This window comes from Amblyomma mixtum, chromosome 2 (genome assembly GCF_055824585.1).
Source record: "Amblyomma mixtum isolate Tamu chromosome 2, ASM5582458v1, whole genome shotgun sequence".
In the NCBI taxonomy this organism is placed as follows: domain Eukaryota; kingdom Metazoa; phylum Arthropoda; class Arachnida; order Ixodida; family Ixodidae; genus Amblyomma; species Amblyomma mixtum.
Genome location: NC_143013.1, coordinates 141,947,921 through 141,970,962, shown reverse-complemented (window position 1 = coordinate 141,970,962; position 23,042 = coordinate 141,947,921). Strand labels below are relative to the sequence as shown.

General features: G+C 44.8%; 1 pseudogene; it reads left to right on the top strand.

Annotated features, from left to right (window-relative positions):
* The first annotated feature begins 749 nt into the window (after nucleotides 1-749).
* The window catches only part of LOC149361107 (uncharacterized), a 31,121-nt pseudogene continuing 8,828 nt past the window's right edge, over nucleotides 750-23,042 (top strand).

The following is a 23,042-nucleotide window of genomic DNA, read 5'->3' as shown; positions in this document are numbered from 1 at the left end:
TACTAGAATTTCAAGATTGCAATCAGCGCGTCAAACTGTCCACCACATTCTCAGTACAGGGCATTCTTCTCTTAGTGACCGTACACTGATCCACACACATTGTCTGAGGTATGATATCGGAATTCAACTTCCTCGAGCTCACTGAAAAAGGAATGCTGGAGGGTCTCAAAGTTCAAATGTCACCAATGTACTTCACATCAAAACTAGGAAAGAAAAGAAAGAAATACCAACCAAACATTTCGTCATCATCTACAATTTGAGCACACTCCGCTGATACATTGAAGTCCGAGACCCCAGGAGATGTTTCAACTGCCAGCGTTATGGCCTTTGGTCGCAGAGTTGCTGTCGTCGACAAACCAGCGCCGAATGCGCCTCACATGAACAAGGTTCTCAAGTCTGTGAAGCATCAGCACTGTGCTGCGCAAACTGTGAAAGTGATCACGGCGTTACTCAAGGTCCTGTTAAAGATGGAAAAGTGAGAATGAAATATTGACTCTCAACCAAAAAAAAAAAAAAAAAAACAGTTCATTCTAAGAAGCGCCTAATCGACTGTGACAAAACATTAGCACCTTCTCTTTTACTGCAGGAAAAAATCATGCCGACGTGCTGCGTAAGGCGGCACACCACACCGGGCTCCGGCGAATGCCCAGGCAAAGCCTGAGGCAGGCATTACAGGACGGGCGCTCACTCCAACTACATTTATTGACACGTATTTTTGTTGAACATATAAGAAAGACGACAGTGAAAGCATGCCCTTCTACGACTCACCACAGAAGGAAAGTCAGAAAACTGGAGGGGGAAAGAATAAAGTGAGGTCGCTTTTTTTTCTCTTATCCCAAAGATGACAACTAATGAAGCATAGTAGAACAAGTAAAGCACAGTATTTTTTAACAATGTGAATTGATGTGATTTCAGATTCTGTTTCAGCCGGAATTTTCTCAACCGTAGCGACACCTACAATAAATAAATCACATAATCCGGCACCAAACTGACAAAGACAAATAATAGTCACTCATGCTGTCACCATGTGGGTACTAAGTCCGTGTCCAGCAAGTACTTTTTTTTCTTTATTTGTTGATACATTTGAGAGTATCGCATATTATGCAGAAGGAGGTCCCGAAGTCAGAGACTGTAATGGGACCTCCTAATTAAATACATCTAGTAAAACATTTAACAGCATAATACAGATCAGATAAATATACAAGACTGAATATACACGTATGGGATACAATTAAAGCAGACACATAGGAGAGAAATAAAAGCTATTAAAAAAGACCACGGAAACATATAAATTTGTACAAAACTATACAAGCTGATGTCATACTGAATTATAATGAAGATCATGAAGCAGTGCAAAATGGATATAAGATGAAATGAAAACAATTTAATCAGAATTAGGGGTCATTGCTAAGGCTTGATCGTTTAAAGTTTGCTTTAGAGTTGAAAATTGATTCAGCATTTTTTAGTTCTATGGGTATTGTGTTCCAAACAGCAAATGATGAGAAACGAATTGCCTGTTTCCCGTGATTGGTGCGTACTTTAGGTAGGACAAAATTGTTATTGAGTGCGAACTGAGTTATGTTGGCGTTTACAAGATAACCCTGTGGTATGAGAGGAACAGAGATTAGATTGTTCAGAAGTTTGTACATGAGAAGGCCAAGAGAATATCTAACAAGCTGCGATAGGGAGAGGATATTATGTTCATGAAGAATGAAGGCTGCATCAGTTTAATAAGAACTGTAGGTAAGTATACGAACGGCTTTATTTTGAATTATCTGCTATGATCTTAGATGAGTAGCATACGTGGTTCCCCAACATACTATACAGTAACTGATGTGTGGGTGTATAAATGCGTAATATAAGGATATTAATGTACTGATAGAAAAGTACGAACGGGCTTTAATAAGGATTCTCAAACCGTATGCCATTTTTTCTTTATATTGGTTATGTGTTTATGAAACTTCAGATTGCTGTCCAAATGCACACCCAGAAATAAGGCGAAATCGCTAGCTTCTATTAGATACTGACCAATTGAGACAGGAGGAATGGAAAGTGACTGCCGTTGATGCGAGCTGAAAACAACGAACTTCGTTTTGCTAGAATTGATGGTCAAACTGTGTTGATTGCACCAATATAGAGGATTGTGCAGGTTATCATTAAGTTGTGATATGAGATTAGTAACGCTTGAATCTGAGGTATAAATTGTGCTGTCGTCAGCGTATAATATGCAATTGGAGGAACCCAGGCACTTTGCTAATGTGTTAATATAAATTAAAAATAAGAGGGGACCCAGAATGAAACGTTGTGGCACACCTGAGCTTTTAAACACAACATCAGAGTAGACACCTGAAATAGTAACGGTTTGTGATCTATTTTGCAAGTAATTTTGTAGCAGTAATAACGGAGGGCCGGCGATATCAATTTCTTCTAGCCTAGTGAACAAAATTGGATGATTGATGGTGTCAAAAGCTTTTGACATGTCTACAAAGATGGCTCCTGCAAGTTTTCATTCATCTATGGCAATCCTTAATTTGTCTGTAATTGTTACAAGAGCAAGTTCAGTAGAATACCCAGAACGATAACCAAACTGATATGGCGATAATATATTAAATTTATCCAAATATTTAACGAGACGATTCGCTATTAGTTTTTCAGTTACTTTGTTGAGACACGGAAGTATGCAAATTGGGCGATAATTTGTCATTAAAGAATTATGACCCTTCTTAAAGAGCGGAATAATCTTTCCGTGCTTCATGTGGAAAAATGTCAGATTTGAATATCAGGTTCACAATATGTGATAGGACGCCGCTAATTATATGCGCAATCATTTTTATATGAACAGGATGTATGTTATCAAGGCCAGGACTAGTTATTTTCAAATTACGGATTATGTCAATTATTTCCTGTCGTGTGGTAGGAAAGAGAAAAAAGAGTGTGGGAGGCGACTGGATACAGGGGGTTGGAGAGGTTCCATAAGAGGCTTATGGAACCATAAGAGGTTCCATAAGAGGCATTCGTTAAAGAAGCAGTTAAAAGCAGTCGCAATTTTTTTGGGGTTATTGTATTCGATACCGTTATGTTGGATCAAAGGTGTTTCTTTGCGCTTATCGTTTTTTCCTAAGAATGAGTTCACTATGTCCCACTTTTTCTGCATATTACGCCACACTCAAGAAATTTTTGTTGATAATTTCTTTTAGCTGTTTTTAATAACGCAGACAAGGTATTCTTATATTTCTTATACCGAGCAAAAAGTTTAAGGTTGAAGGGCTGCCTTTTTGTTTTTTTGTACAGATTTTCGTTTTTGCGCATTGCTTTAAGAAGGCTCTCTGTGAGCCAAAGGTTCTGTGGCGAAGCTAGTTTTTTTTTGCACTATCTTATTTCAGAGTGGGAATCAAGTAATGAGGCCAGAAGAGCTAAAAACTGGGAATAGGCTTCTTGAGGATCGTGCAATGACATAATCGACTGCCAGTCAGCTTCAGCCACTGCAGTCAAGTAATTTTCTTTATCCAAGACAACCTTACTGCATATCGTTCTGCTATCGTTTCGAGTTGTACTGGGAAAGCGCATGGATATAGGGAAATGATCTGTGATGTCTATTTCAAGGACGCCAGCTTCTGGAAGGGATAATAAATTTGATCAATGAGTGTGTTACTACCAGAAGTGGAGCACCGAGTTGGAACCGTGATGATGCACTCGAAAAAAAAGCTATGGAATGAGCTGCTGTAGTTTATGCTATCAAGAGCAGAATCATCAAGGAGATTGATGTTTATGTCACCCACTATTACGGCGTTTGCATTTTCAGATGAGAGAATACGCAATTTCTCTTGGAGTGCGGTGCAGAAATCGGAAACTGGTGACGACGCTGACTGGTAGATGCAGGCAAAGATTAATTTTTTTATTATCGATGTCTATGAATAAGAAATCAAATTTGACCCAAACAGATTCACAGTGAGGTATGTTCAATTCTAATTCATTTCTTCGTTTATAAGTGAATTGATGGGATATATACAAGGCAGCACCACCATGCTTCGAAAATTGTCTGTGGGAGAATTCTGAGACGTAAGAAGGAAACGAGAACAAATTTTTATCATGCTCGCTGAACCAAGTTTCTGAAATTCCAATAATTGAAAATGGGTTAGGGAACATGAAAGTGCGTTGTAAATAGCATCACAATTTTTTCTAATACTTCTGGCATTTAGATGTATTGCAGAACGAGTGGAATCCGATAAGAAGTCCTTCAGTTCAGTGGATGAAAAATAGGACGACATGGGGGGACAAAGGTAGCCAAGGCTTACTGACCCAATGTTTTAGACAATTTTTGACAGGTCGGACTCGTTGGTGATGCGGTGCACCGTACTGTCTGTCGCTTTCCTTGCCTTAATCATGCAGTTGTCCGTCCAGAGGAACTTCCACTTTTTCTCTTTCTTGAGCGACAAAGCCTTATAGAACAATGCCTTGTTTTCCGCAGTCACGTGATCGTTGACAAAAAAGGGACTGTCCTCGGAGGCCCTGACATAAATGCTGAACAACGTGAGACGAGCTTTCCGCGCTTTGCCCACAAAATCTGCTTTTTTGGTTCTCGAGAAAAAGCGGGCCACAATGTTCTGATCTCTGATTTTTGTTGGAAAATGATGAGCCACATCGAGGTCAGCTGGAGTCACCGGGCATACAATTTTTTAGCCAATGGTTTGTATAATAGTTGCACAATCTTCATCTTGTGTGCAAGGAACGCCTTTAACTTCAACGTTGTTCATTCTTGAATACTGCTCAAGACCTGCAATCTTCCTTGTTAGAGAACTGTTTTTAGACATCAACTCTTGGTTGTCAGCTGCAAGGAGGGCATTCTCCTTGCGCAGCTCCTCTACTTGCTGTGTTAGGGATGCCACACTGGACTCGAGGCTGTCGATCTGGCTTTTGACTTTTAAAATATCTATTCCTGAGGATTGAAACTTCAATACCTCTTTGTCAAAAACCTTATCCTCAAGACCATCAATCTCAACTTCAAGTTTTGATTGTAACTCATCTATCCTTTTCGACAGTTCGGCGCCGTTTCGCATGTTCAATGAACAAACAAAATAATAAATCAATAATAAAAAACAAATAAACAGTGATACCAGCAGCAGCGACAGAGACTACATCAGATGAAACAAAGATTGTCTGTCCCAAGAACTAACCTGCAAACGCAGAAAGATGCTTATAGCTGCTGAACTCTTCGGTGCCGCTGCTGCTGTGTGACCGGCTTTCGGATCCAGGTCCTTTTAAGCAATCCGGAGTGATGTCAGCTCCGACTAGCGGAAGCACTGTCGCACTATGTCCAAGAAATGACGGAAGGTCACCGCCCCTCTTATTGACGGCAGATATGCTGATATCAGTGGCAAGTGGTCGTGACTACAAAATCCAGGGGAGCGGACCTGCAAATGCAGAAAGATGCTTATAGTTGCTGAACTCTTCGCTGCTGCTGCTGCTGTGATGACCGCTCTATGGCGTTCTATGGGCGAGGTTAAAAGAAGACGCGAAGCCTCCTTTCAACAAAATTGGTTCCCGCGCGGGATCCAATCCTGCCTTCTTGAGATAAACGAATAACACGCACCTTTGCACGTTGTAAAGAGTAAGGCACATAGGTAATGTCCTATATCACCACACAAACCACACGTTGAACATGGTGAAGACGACGCCAGGCCCGTCTTATACATCCACGCAGGTGTACGAGAAGAGCCCGTGCAATGCGTTAGAGTAAAATTGCTTGGGATCTTTGGAGATCCTTGGTCAGACATGGCTTGATGGGTGAGCCCCACAAAAAAGTGAAGTGACGCAACACTATCTCTCTGAAGAGCTTTTTGTCATCTTGAGGAACTTTTCTCGAAGGGTACCCAGACAGCGCTCTATGGGCGAGGTTGTCCGCCATCTCATTACCTATGATACCTACATGCGAGGGCACCCATTGGAAGCGTATAGAAGAGCCTCTGGTGCTCAGATTATTAAACAAGCGCACAGAGCTAAGACACAAAGCATCAGTAGGGAACCCACGCTCTAACCTTTGAAGGGCAGATTTTGAATCCGAAATGATAGCAACAGGTTGAGCCGCACAAGACCCTAGCTTCATGAAAGCCGTCTGGATGACAACGCTTTCGGTTGTTGTGGAGGACACGACTTCAGTAAAGCGAACAGACCAGGTGCACTTCAAAGACGGAATGTGAAAAGCAGCAGAACGGGCTCCTCTGGCCTTGTGCCGCAGAGCCATAAGTTAAAATTTGAAGATTATGAGTATACTCGGATGCAATCTGTTCCAATACTAGCGAGCGTGTTTACTACAAAGGAGAACTCCGCGTAGCGCGAAGATGAGGATTTTTCAATGAACAGTAGAGGTTCGAAAATGACCAAGATCGTTCCAACCTCTTGTTCCCACCTCGAACGTGAAGATACAGCGAATCAAGGGTATTAAGTGCCATGTACACTCGAGACTCAGATCTCTATCGAAGGCGCTGTAGAAGGACTCGCCCGGCTACCGTCTCTTTGAGGCAGCCAAGTTGCACTGATAACGTTTGTGAAGCGACAGGGCTAAGAGGTTTCGATAGACTCATAAAGAAGTGCATTGCTAGAAACAGTCTATTCAACCCCGAGAGCTTTCCTGAGGCCCTTTCCGTGTAAAACTTCAAGACGTTGAAACTATGATACTGATGGATACATTATGCGGCTCGTCACCACTGCTTCGTGAAGCCTGATCATTGAAGAAGGGTGATTTCCCCATTGCTCACTTGCGATTCTATGAAATAGATTGAGACGCGAAGCAAACGCCACAATCGAATAAAAAGCCCGTCGCCACTGTAGACGGTAGTAAATAATAACACCGAAAAAACGCATGTGAGTTCATTTACAAACACATGAGTTATCAACGCATATCTTCAGCCGCGCATAGCGTCTTCCTACACCTGGAAAAAGGACTAAGCCAGATTTTTTCACTGATAGACACAATTCAACACCTTGAAGGTAATTTCTAACTGAAAGCAGGGCCTGGCGAGCTATCGCACCTAGCCTCTTTTTCGGTATCCGCTAAACAAAAGCCAAATTTCGTCCGCATATATCGACATATGGACATGCCTGCAATTTTCTTGTAGAGCAGCGGGAAGGCCAGCCATTACAACACTAAACAGCACTGGGGAATAACACTTCCCTGAGGTACACCTCGTGATAGCTCACTGCCAGTGCTTATGGTACCTCCTAACCGCACTCGAATTTTACGATCACTGAAAAAGAGTGAATGATTTGCACGATGGAGGATCTTGACACGTCCCGACGTCAGCGGCCTTGCCTCCAGAGGTCGCTGGTGTTAGTTTTCCCGACGCGGACTCGGTGAGCGACGGCCAGCAAAGCTACTCTGGCGGCCAGGACTGGAAGGGCGATAACGGAGAGGCGAAGGCGAACGGGACTCGCGCCTTCCAGAGTAGACACGGTTCTGGCGTGCCCAGAGATGCTGCGCAATCTCATGCGGTTGTTCGCCGTTCTGAGGGCAAGGTGCGTCGGGATGGAAACCGCGAAGCCCCACTTGGCGGTACGGACGCGCTCGGTAGAGGTGACCGGGCTCCCCACAGTGGTAGCAAAGAGGCCTGCGGTCCGGTGTACGCCACAAATGCGACTTGCGAGGGCGTGGACCAGCTGTAGCAGATGCAGTGGTGGAATATGCGGCGACGTTACTCACGGGGGTCGTAGGGGTCATACCGTAGCCAGGCATGTTTGCGTGACACGTACCGATGTTGGTCACGTCAGGCGTCGGGGTAATGGGACCGTAGCCAGTCGTGCGACGTACAACGTATGCGTACGTAGGTTTCTGATCGAACCGGGGCGGCGCTTCGGGGACAGGAGGCGCCTGCGCAACCTGTCGCACCTCGTCCCTGACGACTTCGGTCAGCGCTGCCAGCGGCGCAGGTGCAACCTGGGGCAGATGGATCTGTTTAAGTTCCTCCCGAACAACTGAGCGAATTAGTTCGCGCAGTGTGTCTGCACTGCCGCCGAGACACGACGAAAAGCCTTCGGGCACCATGCTGTTGATGTCCCGGTTGTACTGGCGGGCCCGTTGTTGCAGCGTCGTCTCCATCGTGGTCGCCTCGGTTATAAATTCCGCCACCGTGCGGGGTGGGCTGCGCACGAGGCCCGCGAACAGCTCCTGCTTAACCCCACGCATGAGATGGCGCACCCACCGCGAGCACCGCCATCTGGAAAGATGGCGGCGTTCGCGGTGGGTGCCAAAGGATCGGGGCCAGGGGCCTGGTGTCAGCTGCCATGGCAGTTGGACTCGGCGGTAGAGGCTGGATCGACGGTGGGGGCCTGGTGTCAATGGCCATCTCAGTTGGACACGGCGGTCGAGGCTACGTCGTCCTTGTTGGCGGGGGAAGGAGCCCAAATTCAGGCGACTCTCCGCGGAGACGGTGGCTGGGTCGCTGATGAACCGGTGTGAGGTCCGTAGTGACGCTGTACGGAGTGCGCGGGTCGGGAAGCGTACCCAGCACCTCCACCAGACTGTAGCGTGCAACGGGAATAGAACACCGGCGCAGAGACGAAAAACCTGCGGCGGACCCTCAGTGGTTCGAGCGCGCGCGCGAGAGACAACCAACTTCTTCATCTACTAGCGCATGCACTACTTGTCACTTCGAAGGCATGTATCAATATATATATATATATATATATATATATATATATATATATATATATATATATATATATATATATATGTATATAAAGATGAAAAACTTGCTCGACTGCTGTTAACCTAAGGAAAGAGTTGAAATACACTTCTTACAGAAACATTTATTTTACCGACGGTTTCGGACGGTGGACCGTCCTTCATCAGGTGTGTGTGTGTGTGTGTGTGTGTGTGTGTGTGTGTGTGTGTGTGTGTGTGTGTGTGTGTGTGTGTGTGTGTGTGTGTGTGTGTGTGTGTGTGTGTGTGTGTGTGTGTGTGTGTGCGTGCGTGCGTGCGTGCGTGCGTGCGTGAGTGAGTGGGGGGTGGGGGTACTGGGATAGAGGTACTGAGCGCCGGCGCTCCGTAGACACAGAGGCAGAGCACCGAGAGCACACATTATCGGTGTGGCGACATATTTCCCGTTCGAGTTCCACCACCTGACGTTTTAATGTACTAGACCTCTTTATTGATTATAAGTCCGCGTCTTTTCAGGAATCGGCTCCTTATGCTTAGAGCTTATAGCCGGGTCAAGTGATTAGTTGCACTGTTGACAACATTAACTAGTCTTATCCGGCGAAGCCGTCTAATGGACCTTTTTTAAGCCGAAGTAAGTAATTTTTTAATATATGAAATCTTTATTTATAATCTATATTTATTGTAATCTCATGTATTTACTGTATAATTTTCGCATAATTTTAAGGCATTACAAATATACTAAGCGGGTGAAACTTTATTTTGACATATTTGTGAGAATGTACGAAATATTCCTGGCATATTTAGTAAGCATTTATATCGCAATTTAGGCATAGGGACAAAAAATACGAATGAAATTAGAAATTGACACAATATGATTGAAATGCTAAAATTTTAGCGCATCCTTTTTTCGATAAGGGTCACGTTCACACCATTTAGTGCGCGACTTCTTGTGAGCGTGTCACAGCAACTACATGCCATCCACCATAGCCATTCCTCCGCTTCGCACGTCGCTTTGCTCCCCGTAGCCGTCCGCCCGGGTACAGGACAGCTCTGACCGGGTACAGTTGTGCGAGTTTCGCGACCCCCCACACACATAGCTATCTCTGCTGCGCCGCTCATGCGCCCGACGTCACTGCTGCACCGGAACCGCTGGTACTGGGCCGCATAGCAGACCGACCTCCATCCCTAACCTGCCATCACGCGTCCCTCGACGACCCCCGAAACCTCGGCCGCAACGCCACAGCCTGAGTCGCCCTTCTGAGCCTCGCCTTCGAACCTCGGACGCCCTGCATGACTATTTTGACGACTTGGCGAGCGATTTATTGCAACATCTTTGTGCATCTCTGATGCAGATAGCCGCTTCAAATACCGACTAATCCTCAGGGTGGGGAGGGAGGCGTGTAGCGGCCTGCGCAGTCGGCAGTAGCGAAAAGCCGAAGATGACGAAGTGTCGCCGGCACGCGCTGGAGAAAGTCCTGGAATCATGGCCTCGTCCAGGCGCTGCCGCCGCCGCCATCCCACCTATGCAGCTGTCCCACCGCTAGGTATCTCACCTAGTGGTTGTAAGGGCGTTACCCTTCAGGTCATGACCGCCAACACTACTCCCTACGATTGCATAAATGCTTTCACAACCACCGCTATCGTCTCTGCGGCAGCCCTCCAATCGGCGGGGCCGCGGTCGCCTCCTACGCGACCTCCAGAACATGTTTACTGAGTTTAAAGGTTTTGGGGGGTTTAAGGTCCCAAAGCGGCTCAGGCTATGAGGGACGCCATAGTGAAGTGCTCCGGAAATTTTGGCCACCTAGGGTTCTTTAGCTTGCACTGACACCGCACAGTAGACGGGTGTCTAGATTTTTGCCTACATCAAAATTTGACCACCGCGGCCGGGACTGAACCGGCGTCTTTCTGGTCAGCAGCCGAGCGCCATAACCGCTGAGCCATCGCGGCGGACTACATTTTTTGTTTCTTACTGATTTTAACCAATGGAAAAGTAATAATTTAACCAATTTATGGGCTAAAGATAATTAAGAAAGAAAAGAAAAACAAACATGCCGCCAAAAGGAATCGAACTCACGACATCGGAGGCAGTGGAAGCTGATCCCACCGGCGGCATCTGTTTGTTTTATGTTATTGTTTTTAGCTTAAAGGGGTCCTGCAACATAATCTGAGTGCGTTGTTTTGCTTCCTTGTTATAATTGTTGAGTTATCGCGACGTTATTACCACCGGTCATAACACGCATATTTCTGTGTTTAATACTTTAATTTGCTCGAGAACCAAAATCATGGCACTGACGGTGCCGGCCCACAGCGGTGGTCTTTCGCAGCGGATATGACTTCAGCTGGCGGGCGATTATGATTGGATGAACAACTAATAACAAGCTAATTGTGTTCTTTAGCAAAAATACGTTATGTTGTGTTTTGTCCTTGCATATTAAATTGAAAAAAAAACTAGCATCTTTTCTTACGGATTTAAAAGCATTTAAATGAAAATTTAGGGAGCTATTGTTATGTCGTCAAATTAAATATAGTCATAATTAAACACTGCTTTTCATGTTTTCCTGTCGTCTTGTAAAAGAAACACAAAACTCTGTACAACTCAAAATGACTATCAGTTGCTTTTATCTTGCTTTTCTGTCGTTTCAAACCGTATTATGAAGGTTTCACTGACAATTTAAAAAGTGCATTATGTATCTATGTATTATTTTGTACAGCAGCTATTTGTGCTAAATTATTCATGTTATTTGTGTAACGTCCTATTATGTTTCAACAGGAAAATGGCGCAAAAGACGTGGACAAAAGAGACAAACACGACAGGACCAGCGCCAACTTACAACTGAATTTTATTTCGCACCAAACACGCCTTTATGTAGGCCAACACGCCCTAACATCCGTGTAATCACGCACAGGCAGTAGAAAAGATCACTGTAAGATATCTAACACATGAAGCGCGATAGCAACCACGTAACATACTATCATGGCTAAAAAACCCAACAAAAGTATAGCAAACAACACTAAAACGATCATGGCCAAGCAACTCTTAAACACCAAAAACGATACACACTCATGAGTGATACGAGATGGCCAACAAGAAACGTGGAAAAAAAGGTGAAGAATGAAGCGTTAAGACCAAAGCAGTGTGTCCTGTCGTGTTTGTCTCTTTTGTCCACGTCTTTTGCGCCATTTTCCTGTTGAATCATGAACCAACTAGCCCAAACTAGAGTTCGTCCTATTATGTGTGACTTGGTGTTTGTGTGTGCACCTGTATATGCAATACGTTTATGTAGTGGTGTCAAATGTTTTGTTTTTTTATCTTTTGTGACTACAGCTGGGAGGCACAATTTATTTCTTTTGTTTCTAAGATGCGTATTGTATTTGTACAGCTGTGAGCTCTGCAGGGTCAGAGACATCGTCAGGCACCATTAGCCTTTAGCTTCTGTCCCTGCATCAGGCTCTGTGTTTCGTGTGATGCTGAAATAAAGTCTGAAAGTCTGAAAAGCATTTCAAAGCTTGTTAGAAAAAAAAAGCCCCAGCAGAGGCCCTGGCTATTACATTGCATGAAAGAACTTCGCGACCCACTGAGTGTCATCTGAGTGTATTGTTACCCTCTACACATATGTTGAGCTTGCTCCCGATTACTTCCGATGCATTCCCGCTCGTTTTCTTTCCGCGGCGACCGGCACGCCGCTCCGGTCGCCGCTTCCGAACTGCCGCCCCCAGCAAGCAGGGACACACGGAGCGGCAAACACTGCTGCGCCGCTCTACCCAAGCTGCGCCCACAACCGGTGTCGCACTTCGCCGCCGTGCAGCAGTGCCTGAGCGCTGCTTGGCTTGGTACACAAATATTGCAAGAAAAGACAAGATTCCGTAGTTATCAGAAAGACTGCCAGCTATACTCGAGCAGCGACAAAGCATGCCTGCTTATTTTACGAGCTTTTGGCAACGGCACCGCTCGCGGGCGCTCCGGGCGACAAGCTATGCTGCTGCCTGGCTGCCGTGGTCGTCGCTACGCCTATAGCCTGTTTCTCGAAGTCGCAGGGGCCGGCACTTCGGAAGTCGCCTCCGCTATTATAAAAGGCCTACTGTTGACACTGCGCTTTGCTGTCAACAGCATCATCTCACAATAATATAATAGCGTGGTCAATTTCCGCTGCGCCTTCAGCAGCGGAGCTAGCGGGCGCCAGTCGAGCCGGACCCCGTCGGGCCAGCGGCAGCTGCTAGGCGGTTCTCGCAACAAATTCGCTCGTGCCACAGTTTTCCCTTTTACCAGCAACACGGTATTGGCCAGTGACCCAGAAAAATGATATATTTCTCATTTTCCTATCCCAGGCTTTATTACTTACGTCAAGAACACTCTTTAGCTCGTTTTTATGACGCCGATCCCGTCTGCCGGCGTCCTTGCTGGCCGGCCGGCAGGCTCGGCTTACTTCACGTGCGCACAAGAAAATACAAAAACAGCCATGCTACCTGAAAGGATGCTTTCTAGATTCGAGCAACGACAGCATGCCTGTACTAGAGTGGAGCTTTCGTCTCCTTCGCTCTGTCTCAGTATTTCACTCTCGAACTCGGACAAATCGGGGAAGGCCATGCTTCAGCGTTCCACAACTCCTGTGTTGCTGCTGTTTGTTGATACGAGTCGAGCGCCCTCGTGTTAGTAACCATGAAAACGACGCCGTCAGCGTCAGCGAAAACGTGTTACAAGGACCAGGAAACCATGAGAAGCTATCTTCCGAGGCGCTGTGGTGACGTGCTCGTGTACGCTGTTTCGATTCGTCCCGCCGTGGGTTGTCATTGGGTGAGCGAAACGGTAAGGCGAAGACCGGGAAAATTTGAGTTGAGGGCAATTTTTTGTTTCCTTGTATTTTGAAAATTCATTCCTTAATACCTCCCGTTCTAGTGCACCAATTCCAGTGATTCTTTTGGATTCGGTATCTGCGTGTCATGAAGAAATCATCTAAAGCATATGAAAAAAGGCGTTGCTGAGCCCCTTTAATTATCTTTCTGCCATTGAATAATTACACAAATTAATTTCCTACTGTTGAACGCCATATAACACGACAATCTACACCTACTTTTCTTACATATAAGAAAGCGGGATTGCACCAGAAAGAAAAATATAAATTTCTGCGACAAGCATGGATAGCTATCTATCAAAGAAAATCACTTTGCAAAGGAGCCGCTAATGAGTTGACTTTTTCGATCTGTGCACGCTGTTATGCCTCCTCCATTGTATGAAGACATGCGCCTAGACAAGAGCGATCTTGATGTTTTACTCTCAGAGGCACTTCCTGCGAAGCGCGTCGATCCGAGCCGCTTAGGCGGGCGCCAACGAGCGGAGAAGAGCTTCCTGCGATGTCTCTGACAGGGGCAGGAAGGAATCGGCTCGTCAACACCAAGGACGAGGACGTATTTTTCTCCACTCGCATCCACTTTTTCACCTAGTGCGCCGCCCCTCCGAGGATGGTTCAGCTAATAGGAAATCAATACGAGCACACGCGGGGTGTCTCCGAAACAGCGCCTCTCCTCTGTTGAGCGCGATGTGATGCGCACACTTGCAGGAAAATCTTTTTCCTCATTTTCACGTTCCCTCACAAAGCTAGGAAGCGCACATGCTTTGAAGAGCTACATTAGGCTGGCTACATTGGGAGATACGACAGCCAGAGGATCGCGGCTCTGGAAAAATTGAAAGAGGCAATAAAGAGAGAGCACAGGAGGGATAGGAAACCACGCTAATTTTTCGGTCTACACTATCTTTGTCGACTTCGTTCGTAACCGTTTCTGGTAGGACAGAAATCAAATCAAATCAGTTTATTTAAACATCCTCAGATACTTAGGGGCACGGACAAAAAGCCAAAGGTGGCTTGACGAGTTCCGTGCTCCTTACAAGGCATACAGTGGAAAACGCAGGAATGTTTGGAAATATAGCTAGTGAATTATCAGAAAAAAGCAGCTGCCCAAAAGGCAGAAAGTCTAACAAAATAAAAAAGACGAAAAAGCAGATAACAAAAGGCAAACAAACTTCAGGTTTGAGAACAAAAAAAAATGCAGTGTACAGAAAGTGGATTAGAATAAAAAATGCACGGAAAAGAAGTGAGGCCAAGAAAAAAACAAGAACAAACCACGCATCGCTGCAACTGTGCTAATATAAAAATTAAAAAAAAGAAATTCACTATATTGCTACGTACATTTTCTTAAGTTAGAGAAACATGCTGCCTAGATCCCTGAACGATGTGTTGAAAACATCTCGGTTATCGTCCCCGGACAGTTGGTTCACAAGTGATGGCAGACGATAATTCGACATTTGTTTGCCGTAATTTGTGCGGCATACATCAGCTTTCCACTTTTCTGGATTTCGAGTACAATACACCGGATAGTTCATGCAAGCCCGGCTAGCTGAGCTAAAAAATTGTTGTGTTTACTTGTTTCTGACTTGCAATAACTGATTAGTCTATGAGAATATAGACTATGCCGCCGCGGTGGCTCAGTGGTTATGGTGCTCTGCTACTGACCCGAAAGACGCGGGTTCGATCCCGGCCGCGGCAGCTGAATTTCTTTGGAGGAGGAATTCTAGAGGCCCGTGTACTGTACGATGTCAGTACACGTTAATGAACCCCAGGTGGTCGAAATTTCCGGAGCCCTTCACTACGGCGTCTCTCATAGCCTGAGTCGCTTTGGGACGTTAAACCCCATAAACAAAACCAAACCAATATAAAGACTCTATACCAATTATGTTAAATTTCTTAAAAAAGTCGGCTGTTTGTGAATAACGAGAGACTTTTGCAATAATGCTTATAACACGTTTCTGTAAACGCAATATTTTATTAATGTTTTCAAGCGTTGTCGTTTCCCGGACAAGCACGCCATAATTCATCAATGAGGAGAACAGGGAATTGTATAATAATACGTTAACTGAGATGGGAAAAGATGAACAGTAGCGACGCAAATCGCGAGTCGTACGCGAGAGCTTTCCAGAAAGGTAGGTACTGTAGTCGTCCGACGACATATTTTCTCAGAAAATGACCCTTAGTGTTTTAAACTGGCGAACCACTTCAATTGTAGTGTTGTTTATTGCAGGGGAACACAAAGACCTTTTTGGCGTGGATGAAAGATTACTGCTTTTGTTTTTGCAGCGTTTATCTTTATATCATTCTCCTTTGCCCAAGCGTTTATATATTTAAGTGTCCTGTTTGCTCGATAGGCTGAATTCATGCTCGATTGTCCAGAAAAAAATACACATTTGTGTCGTCAGCGTGTACAATATAGTCAGCAGATTTGTCAATATTAACAATATCATTGACATCAATTAAAAACAGGAAGGTTCCTAAAATGCTACCCTGAGAAACACCCGAAACTACTGGTTTAATAGCTGAGCGTTGTGTTTGATTGTCCACTAATTGTGTGCGGTGCTGTAAGTAATAAGATATTAAAGACAGATCTTTGCCTCGAAAACCGTAGTATTCCGTCTTCTGAAGCAGAATACGGTGATTAGTAAGATCGAAGGCTTTTGTGAAATCTAAAAATGCCTAACACGATATTTTTATTTTCAAAATTCTGTAGTATCAGCTCCTTTTGAGCAAGCAAAGGTAACTCGGTTGAATTATTTTTTTGGAAGCCGTACTGAGCCGGAGTTAAGATTTTATGTTTGTCGAAAAAAGCCACCAAGCGTTGTAGAATTAATTTTCCGAATCCCTTGGAAATGACAGGAAGAATAGAAATAGGACGATAATTTGATAGTTCATCTCGGCTACCATTTTTAGAGATCACGGTAACTCTTGCGGATTGCATGTTACGCGGGAACAGACCGGACGACAGGCAGGCTTTAAAAATATCCACCAAATGGGGTGCTAGTACGTCAATAACATATTTAACTGGTGTGATTTGAAGACCAAGAGCATCTTCTGACCAACTATTTCTGAGCGATACGGCCGCCGCGGTGGCTCAGCGGTTATGGTGCTCGGCTGCTGACCCAAAAGACGCGGGTTCGATCCCGGCCGCGGCGGCTAGAATTTCTTTGGAGGAGAAATTCTAGAGGCTCGTGTACTGTGCGATGTCAGTGCACGTTAAAGAACCCCAGGTGGTCGAAATTTCCGGAGCCCTCCACTACGGCGTCTCTCATAGCCTTAGTCGCTTTGGGACGTTAAACGCCATAAACCAAACCATTTCTGAGCGATACAAACGCTGGACTAACTTCATCAATAGTGACGGGCTTCAAAAACATACTGTGGCTGTTGCTTGGTTCCATGTAACTGTAATTAGCAGTGTTTTTGCGTGCATGTGCAACGGAGAGGAAATAGTCGTTGAAGGCATTGGCAAGGCCAACCCCTGTTAGTTAATTATCCACCAGTACCTTCGAGACTGGTTGGGGCGGTTCTCTGGTCAGAAAACTCAATATCCTGCACATGTCCTCTGATCGGCCAGTCGAGGAGTTGAAAAGGTCTGCGTGATAACTCGTTTTCGCTGTAAGTAGATCTTTATTGACAAAATATCGGCACTGTTTATAAGTTTTAATGTGTCAAGCTTCCTGGTTTGCAAAAACTTAGCATACAGTTGATCCCGTCTCATAATGATCTTTAGCATGCCGGTGGTAACCCATGGCTTGCGAGCCATTTAAGGTCGCTTTAACGTAACAAGTGTAAAGGAGTCGTAATAGACGTCAGTAATTTTTTTCCCTTAATGTGTCGTAAGCTTCTTCGGGCTTTCTCAGCTGAAGTACTTCGACCCAATTCAAGCCGGTTAACTGGTCGCGAAAGGATGATAGCTTTTGTGGGTTGATTACACGGTACTGGAAAGGTTGTCTTGAGTGTCTATTGTTGTAGACGGTACGCTAAATAGACAAATATTGGAAGATGATCACTGAGCGCGTAATTTATGACCCCACCTTTCACACGGGGTATATCAATATTTGTGATCAAGAGGTCCAATACAGACTCTGAGCTTACTGTTATTCGTGTTATTCGTGGCGCTATTACATTCTTGCATAAGTGACTGTTTAACAGGGTTGCAAGGTTTTCTTTTACACTATTTTCCGCAGTCTAGTTTATGTTGAAGTCCCCACCTAGAATTAAAGGGTATTTCTTGTCGTTTACGTACTCCAATATGGAATCCAAAAATGAAAAAAACTGGCCGGTATCCCCACATGGCTGACACAAACACCTCTTTGGTCAATGCGATTATGATCTGTATTCAGGCATACGAAACACATCATTCTCAGTGTTGAACCAAACCTCAGAAAACATGACTACATCAAACAGTACTCCTACTTCGCAAAAGAAGCATTCTAGATTCGTGTACTTATTTCTTCCAGACTGCAAATTGAAGTGAATACAATTAAACTGTGCATATGTGTTGGTGGTGGCATAGATCATAAGTTCGGACATATCCAGATAACTACCATCCAGGGAAGCCATGATGAAAATAATAAAAATAAAAGGAATGCATACAGGTGTTATATCGTGTGACTGATGGTTCTTTCAAGTAAGGCGTTTGTGGATTCATGCAGTCATCCACAGCCACCCAAAAGCACGCACCTGTGTTGACATTTATCAGCTTCTATCGAAGCTAGGAACAGGGCGCCTGCCTTCGCTATCAGTTGCGTTGATAATCGGCCAAGACACGTTTTGAAGGTATTCGCTTTTTAGCAGTCTCAACAGGAATGCGCACTGAGCAGCGCCAATTCTGGAGCTGTTTTCTGGTTCAGAACTCAAGCGGTGACCCATACTTTTATCTTTTTTTTTCCCAAATAGTCTCTTTGATGGACACGCAGGCTATCTGCGCGCCTCTGCTGAATCCCGTTTAGATCGTTTTTCGTTCTTCACGGCAATCAATTCCTAGGCGTTCGAATGTCTGGCATATATTTTTCCTCCTGTGGTCAAGACATGCTTCCAACCGGCAGCTTTTTTCTTAGCAATGACCAAGCTCAGAAGGCGCCAGTAAGGGGCAATGGTGATCATTAATGAAGACCGCTGATGTTGATGCGTTCCCGAAGTATTTGTTGCTCAGTCGCAGTTTCCTTGCCTTTTCAACCAGTGTGTCGCTTTTCTGACACCTAGTGAATTGCACAAGAATATTTGGCTTAGATTTCGAGGGAACACGATGACACGCCTCTAAGCTGGTTGGTTTGGTTAGTTTATGGGGTTTAACGTCCCAAAGCTGCTCAGGCTATGACAGACGCCGTAGTGAAGGGCTCCGGAAATTTCGACCCCCTGGGGTTCTTTAACGTGCACTGACATCGCACACTACACGGGCCTCTACACTTTCTCCTCCAAAGAAATTCAGCCGCCGCGGCCGGGATCGCACCCGCGTCTTTTAGTTCAGCAGCCGAGCACCATAACCACTGAGCCACCGCGGCGGCTCACACGCCTCTAAGTCCTCGGCATTAATGGGTACATCAGAACTAGGCGGAACTAGAGCATTGAACAGGCTCGGCTAAGGTCGGACCAGAATATGCGCTGTTTAGACGGGCCCGCGCCGGGCCGCCTTGAAGTCCGATCCAGGCCCGCGCTCGGGCCCATAAATATAAGGCTTGTGTGCGGTGTTTGATTTATTATTTCAAGCTCCGCATGGGCTGTTCTACTGGTATGAGCTGAGAGAAAAGGTTTCTCAACGCTTACAGAATCGGAATAAAGTTTTCCTTATTATTTTCTTTTTTTTAGTGTGTTTCTTATATTGCATTATTTTCATGCGTGTAAAAATTCGAAATAACACTGTCTTTTGGGGGGGTTTCTGGCATGTCCATGTAACTTCGAAAGCATACGTCACGCCACGTTGAATAATACACCAGAATTTGAGAATACTTGAAAATGCTTGAGAATATTTGAGCGGTATCGAAAAACAAGGTAGATACTAGTTCTTGAAGTTATGGTATTGAAACCGATATTTTTTCCTGTGGTGTAACACAATGTCTGCGGCTCAAATTCTCTACAGAATACGCTGCTTTGGATACACGAGGTCGTGTTAGGCATGCCTCAGGTCCGACGCGACTCGGCCGGAAGAAGCGCCGATTTTACTGTTTAGTCTCCCGCGTTACACTGGGTGGAGCGCAGGTGTACAGGGGCGGCCATAAGTAAACGTAGCACGCTATTGCGTACAAAGTGCAATCACGCTTTCTCAATTGGAAATGAAGAAGCGTTGTTTGTCTACAAGAAAGCCCACCAACCTCCTCTGCCAGTATGCGCATACCACTGCTGGAAATTTCAATCAGGTGACGCGAGAAAAATATTCGAAGACAGTTGCGTGCTCCGTTTACTCTTGTCCGCGGCTGTACGCAATATTCTTGGTCCAGTCGACAAGAAACTGTGATGCACCTTCTCCCCGATTTATACAGATTCACTGAGCGTCCTTACAGCATTAAACTCCAAAAATGCCTCGGAGCCACTGATTGGAAGCATCATACACAATATAGTAAAGGTCACAACACAAAAACATGTTATAAAATTCTGCTGGGTTCCCAGTCACATTGTCATTAGGGACAATGAGAGAGCCGACATGTGTGCTGCACAAAACAGAACCATGGAAATAAAACATGTGAATTTGCCTCCTAGGGATTACATGAAGTTAGTGCGTAGCAGACTAAGAGCCAAGTGGCAAGCTTCTTGAGAAAATGAAGGGCACAACAAGTTGCATACCATAAAGCCCTTTTTAAAGAATGGAAATCATGCCGCCATAAAGACCGTTTTATCGAAGTATTTTTATGTCGTTTACGCATAGGTCACACATACATCACCCATAACTTCTTATTAACAAAAAAAGACAAACCGCTGTGTGAAATGTGTGGTGAGGAGCTCACAGTAAATCACATTTTAATTTTTTGTTCGCATCTCGAAGAACTTAGAAAAAAAAATTTACGGTATTTTACAATGAACACATTCCATTTCGCCGCCGCGGTGGCTCAGCGGTTATGGTGCTCGGCTGCTGACCCGAAAGACGCGGGTTCGATCCCGGCCGCGGCGGCTAGAATTTCTTTGGAGGAGAAATTCTAGAGGCCCGTGTGCTGTGCGATGTCAGTGCACGTTAAAGAACCCCAGGTGGACGAAATTTCCGGAGCCCTCCACTACGGCGTCTCTCATAGCCTTAGTTGCTTTGGGACGTTAAACCCCATAAACCAAACCAAACCACATTCCATTTCATCCCGCATTGCTTTTAGGCGAGCAAACACTTCTCGAGTTTTCACTTGTTTGTAAGTTTCTAAAGAAAGGCAATGTTTTAAGTCTATTATAATGTAACCTCTGTACACTTGACATAGCATCATCTAACCTTGTGTTTGGCGCATGATAGCCATAGTTGCTTATGCGCCATAAAACCCCATATAACTAACTAACAAAAGCGGCTGATAAGATTTTGTCTTTTTTTAAGGTCTCTCGATCTGACCCTGTTGTCGAAGAAAACAACTTTAAATGCGCCCAGGACGGCAGCAGGCGGGGCATCGAAATAATATTGCGCCCATTTGCCCCAAGGTCCATTGGCCCCAAAGTCTCCTTGCAAAGCGATGCACTGCCGAACCCAGAGTGTGCTTCCGAGAGTGCCTTCTCTGTTGAGCGTTTCGCGAAGTCGTTCCTTTCCGATGGCTCGTTGTTTCGTTCTGCATATAGACCCGGTGGGAAATCTTGCGTAGGGCGCACCATTAGCCGGGGAGCTGTTCAGGCCCTCTTCTCCTATTCGTCCAGCGCACGGCAAGACTATGGTCTTGCCATCGTTTCCTGCTCTGCGTGAGGCGTTTATTAAGTGCAACTTTTCTGAACTCCTCGACCATAACAGCATCCATTAATCGAATAAAATTTCTTCTCTGTTTTACGTAAATTTGCTTATTGTTATGCTTGCGTGAGTTGAGCTTCTTGCTCAGACTCATTGAAACCAAGAAAAGAGTTGCATCAGGATATTCAGGTGGGTCCCTCTGTACATATGTGTTTTCCCTCATGCTGCTTAGCTGGCTGCCGTACACGTAGCTGATTATTTTTTTTTTCACATTTGAGTACAGAAGAAAAGAAGCTAGGCTTTAGTCTCCAACGAATAAACCTGTTCATGAGTATGTTCAGGCAAAAAATTGCCCTTATTGTTGAAAATCGCCCTTCTCCATGGTCTTGCAACCTTGATTAAACGTTTTTTGCGCTGGCTGCTGGAACGGTGGCACACCTGTACTGTGAATACACTAGGTATAGTAACACTACTTTAGGCAGCGCTAAAGTTTTCAACTGTATTGTTCTTATTGTCGCTAAGTGGCTCAGGTTTCGTGCGCTAAATGTACGGCCGTTCTTTTTTTGTTCAGCAGTAGGAGCTGAACTGCTTGAAAAGGTTACTATTCAAACTAGTTCCTTCAATTTAGAGCTGTGAAGATGGTGGTGAGAGCTGGATGGCGTGAAAATCATTTTTCTCGAAAGAAATCGCAGTAAAATTTAACTTGACTTTTTTATATATTTTTTAGAATGAGAAGAAAACCTCCGTTTGTGTAACCGCGCATCCTTAAATCTTAGAAATCGGGTTTCATTGATCCGAATATGTAAGTTTCCGTTTAAGATGCGCGCCCAATGGGAAGTCCGTAATAATTTCAATAGATGACGTCTACGCGACTTTCATTCGCATAGAGCAGAATTTAACAGCTACTGTTTGCTTCGGGCATCGTTGTCCCAGATGTCATGTCGAAGATTTCTTACTCTGCTAACTCCAATAAATTTTAAAGCCGTTTACTTTCTCCAGTTCATTTGGAATAGATGTCCAAGCACGAACGCTTTTTCGCTGCCGCCAAAAATACGGCGGTTCAAGATTTCACTTAGGGGCAGATTTTCTTCCGAATTCCCTGTCGAAATAATATGCATGAAGCCTCCTAATAATGGTTGCTGTACATTTTTCGAGCCCAGTACTTTCAGTATACATACCGAGACCATGCGTAAGTTTGTTCTTAAAAATTTTTTCTGAACGTACAAATAGCAACTTTTTATTTTAATAATGCGGTTCATTAGGTGGGGCTTCTAACGCTCTCGACTTTATAGCTCCATGTCCGTCCTGCCTGGATTTAGTGAACGCTGCATTGTGCAGTATCAGCTTAACATTATTTTTCCCACCACATTATCATTACCTCCACGATTCTAGAACTCATCCTTGGAAAATTGTTTACCGCTGCAGACAGTTCTGCAGTAGTATTATTAATAACACTGGTGACGTGCACCATAAATTACGAATGTCCCTCGGAAGAGATAAAGACAAGGTTAGGCTCGCTGGGAAGGATGCGTAAAGATGCAGGCTGTTTTAAATCTAAAAATCCTGATAGAGTAAAAGAAAAGACTTGCAACAGGGGTGCGTAAGTTTTCGGATGTTGAGGCACGTGTCTTTTGCGGCCCTCGTAATAAACTCCCCAGATTTCGACACAAATTTATACCAACCGCGGGAAGCGCAGAGCTCC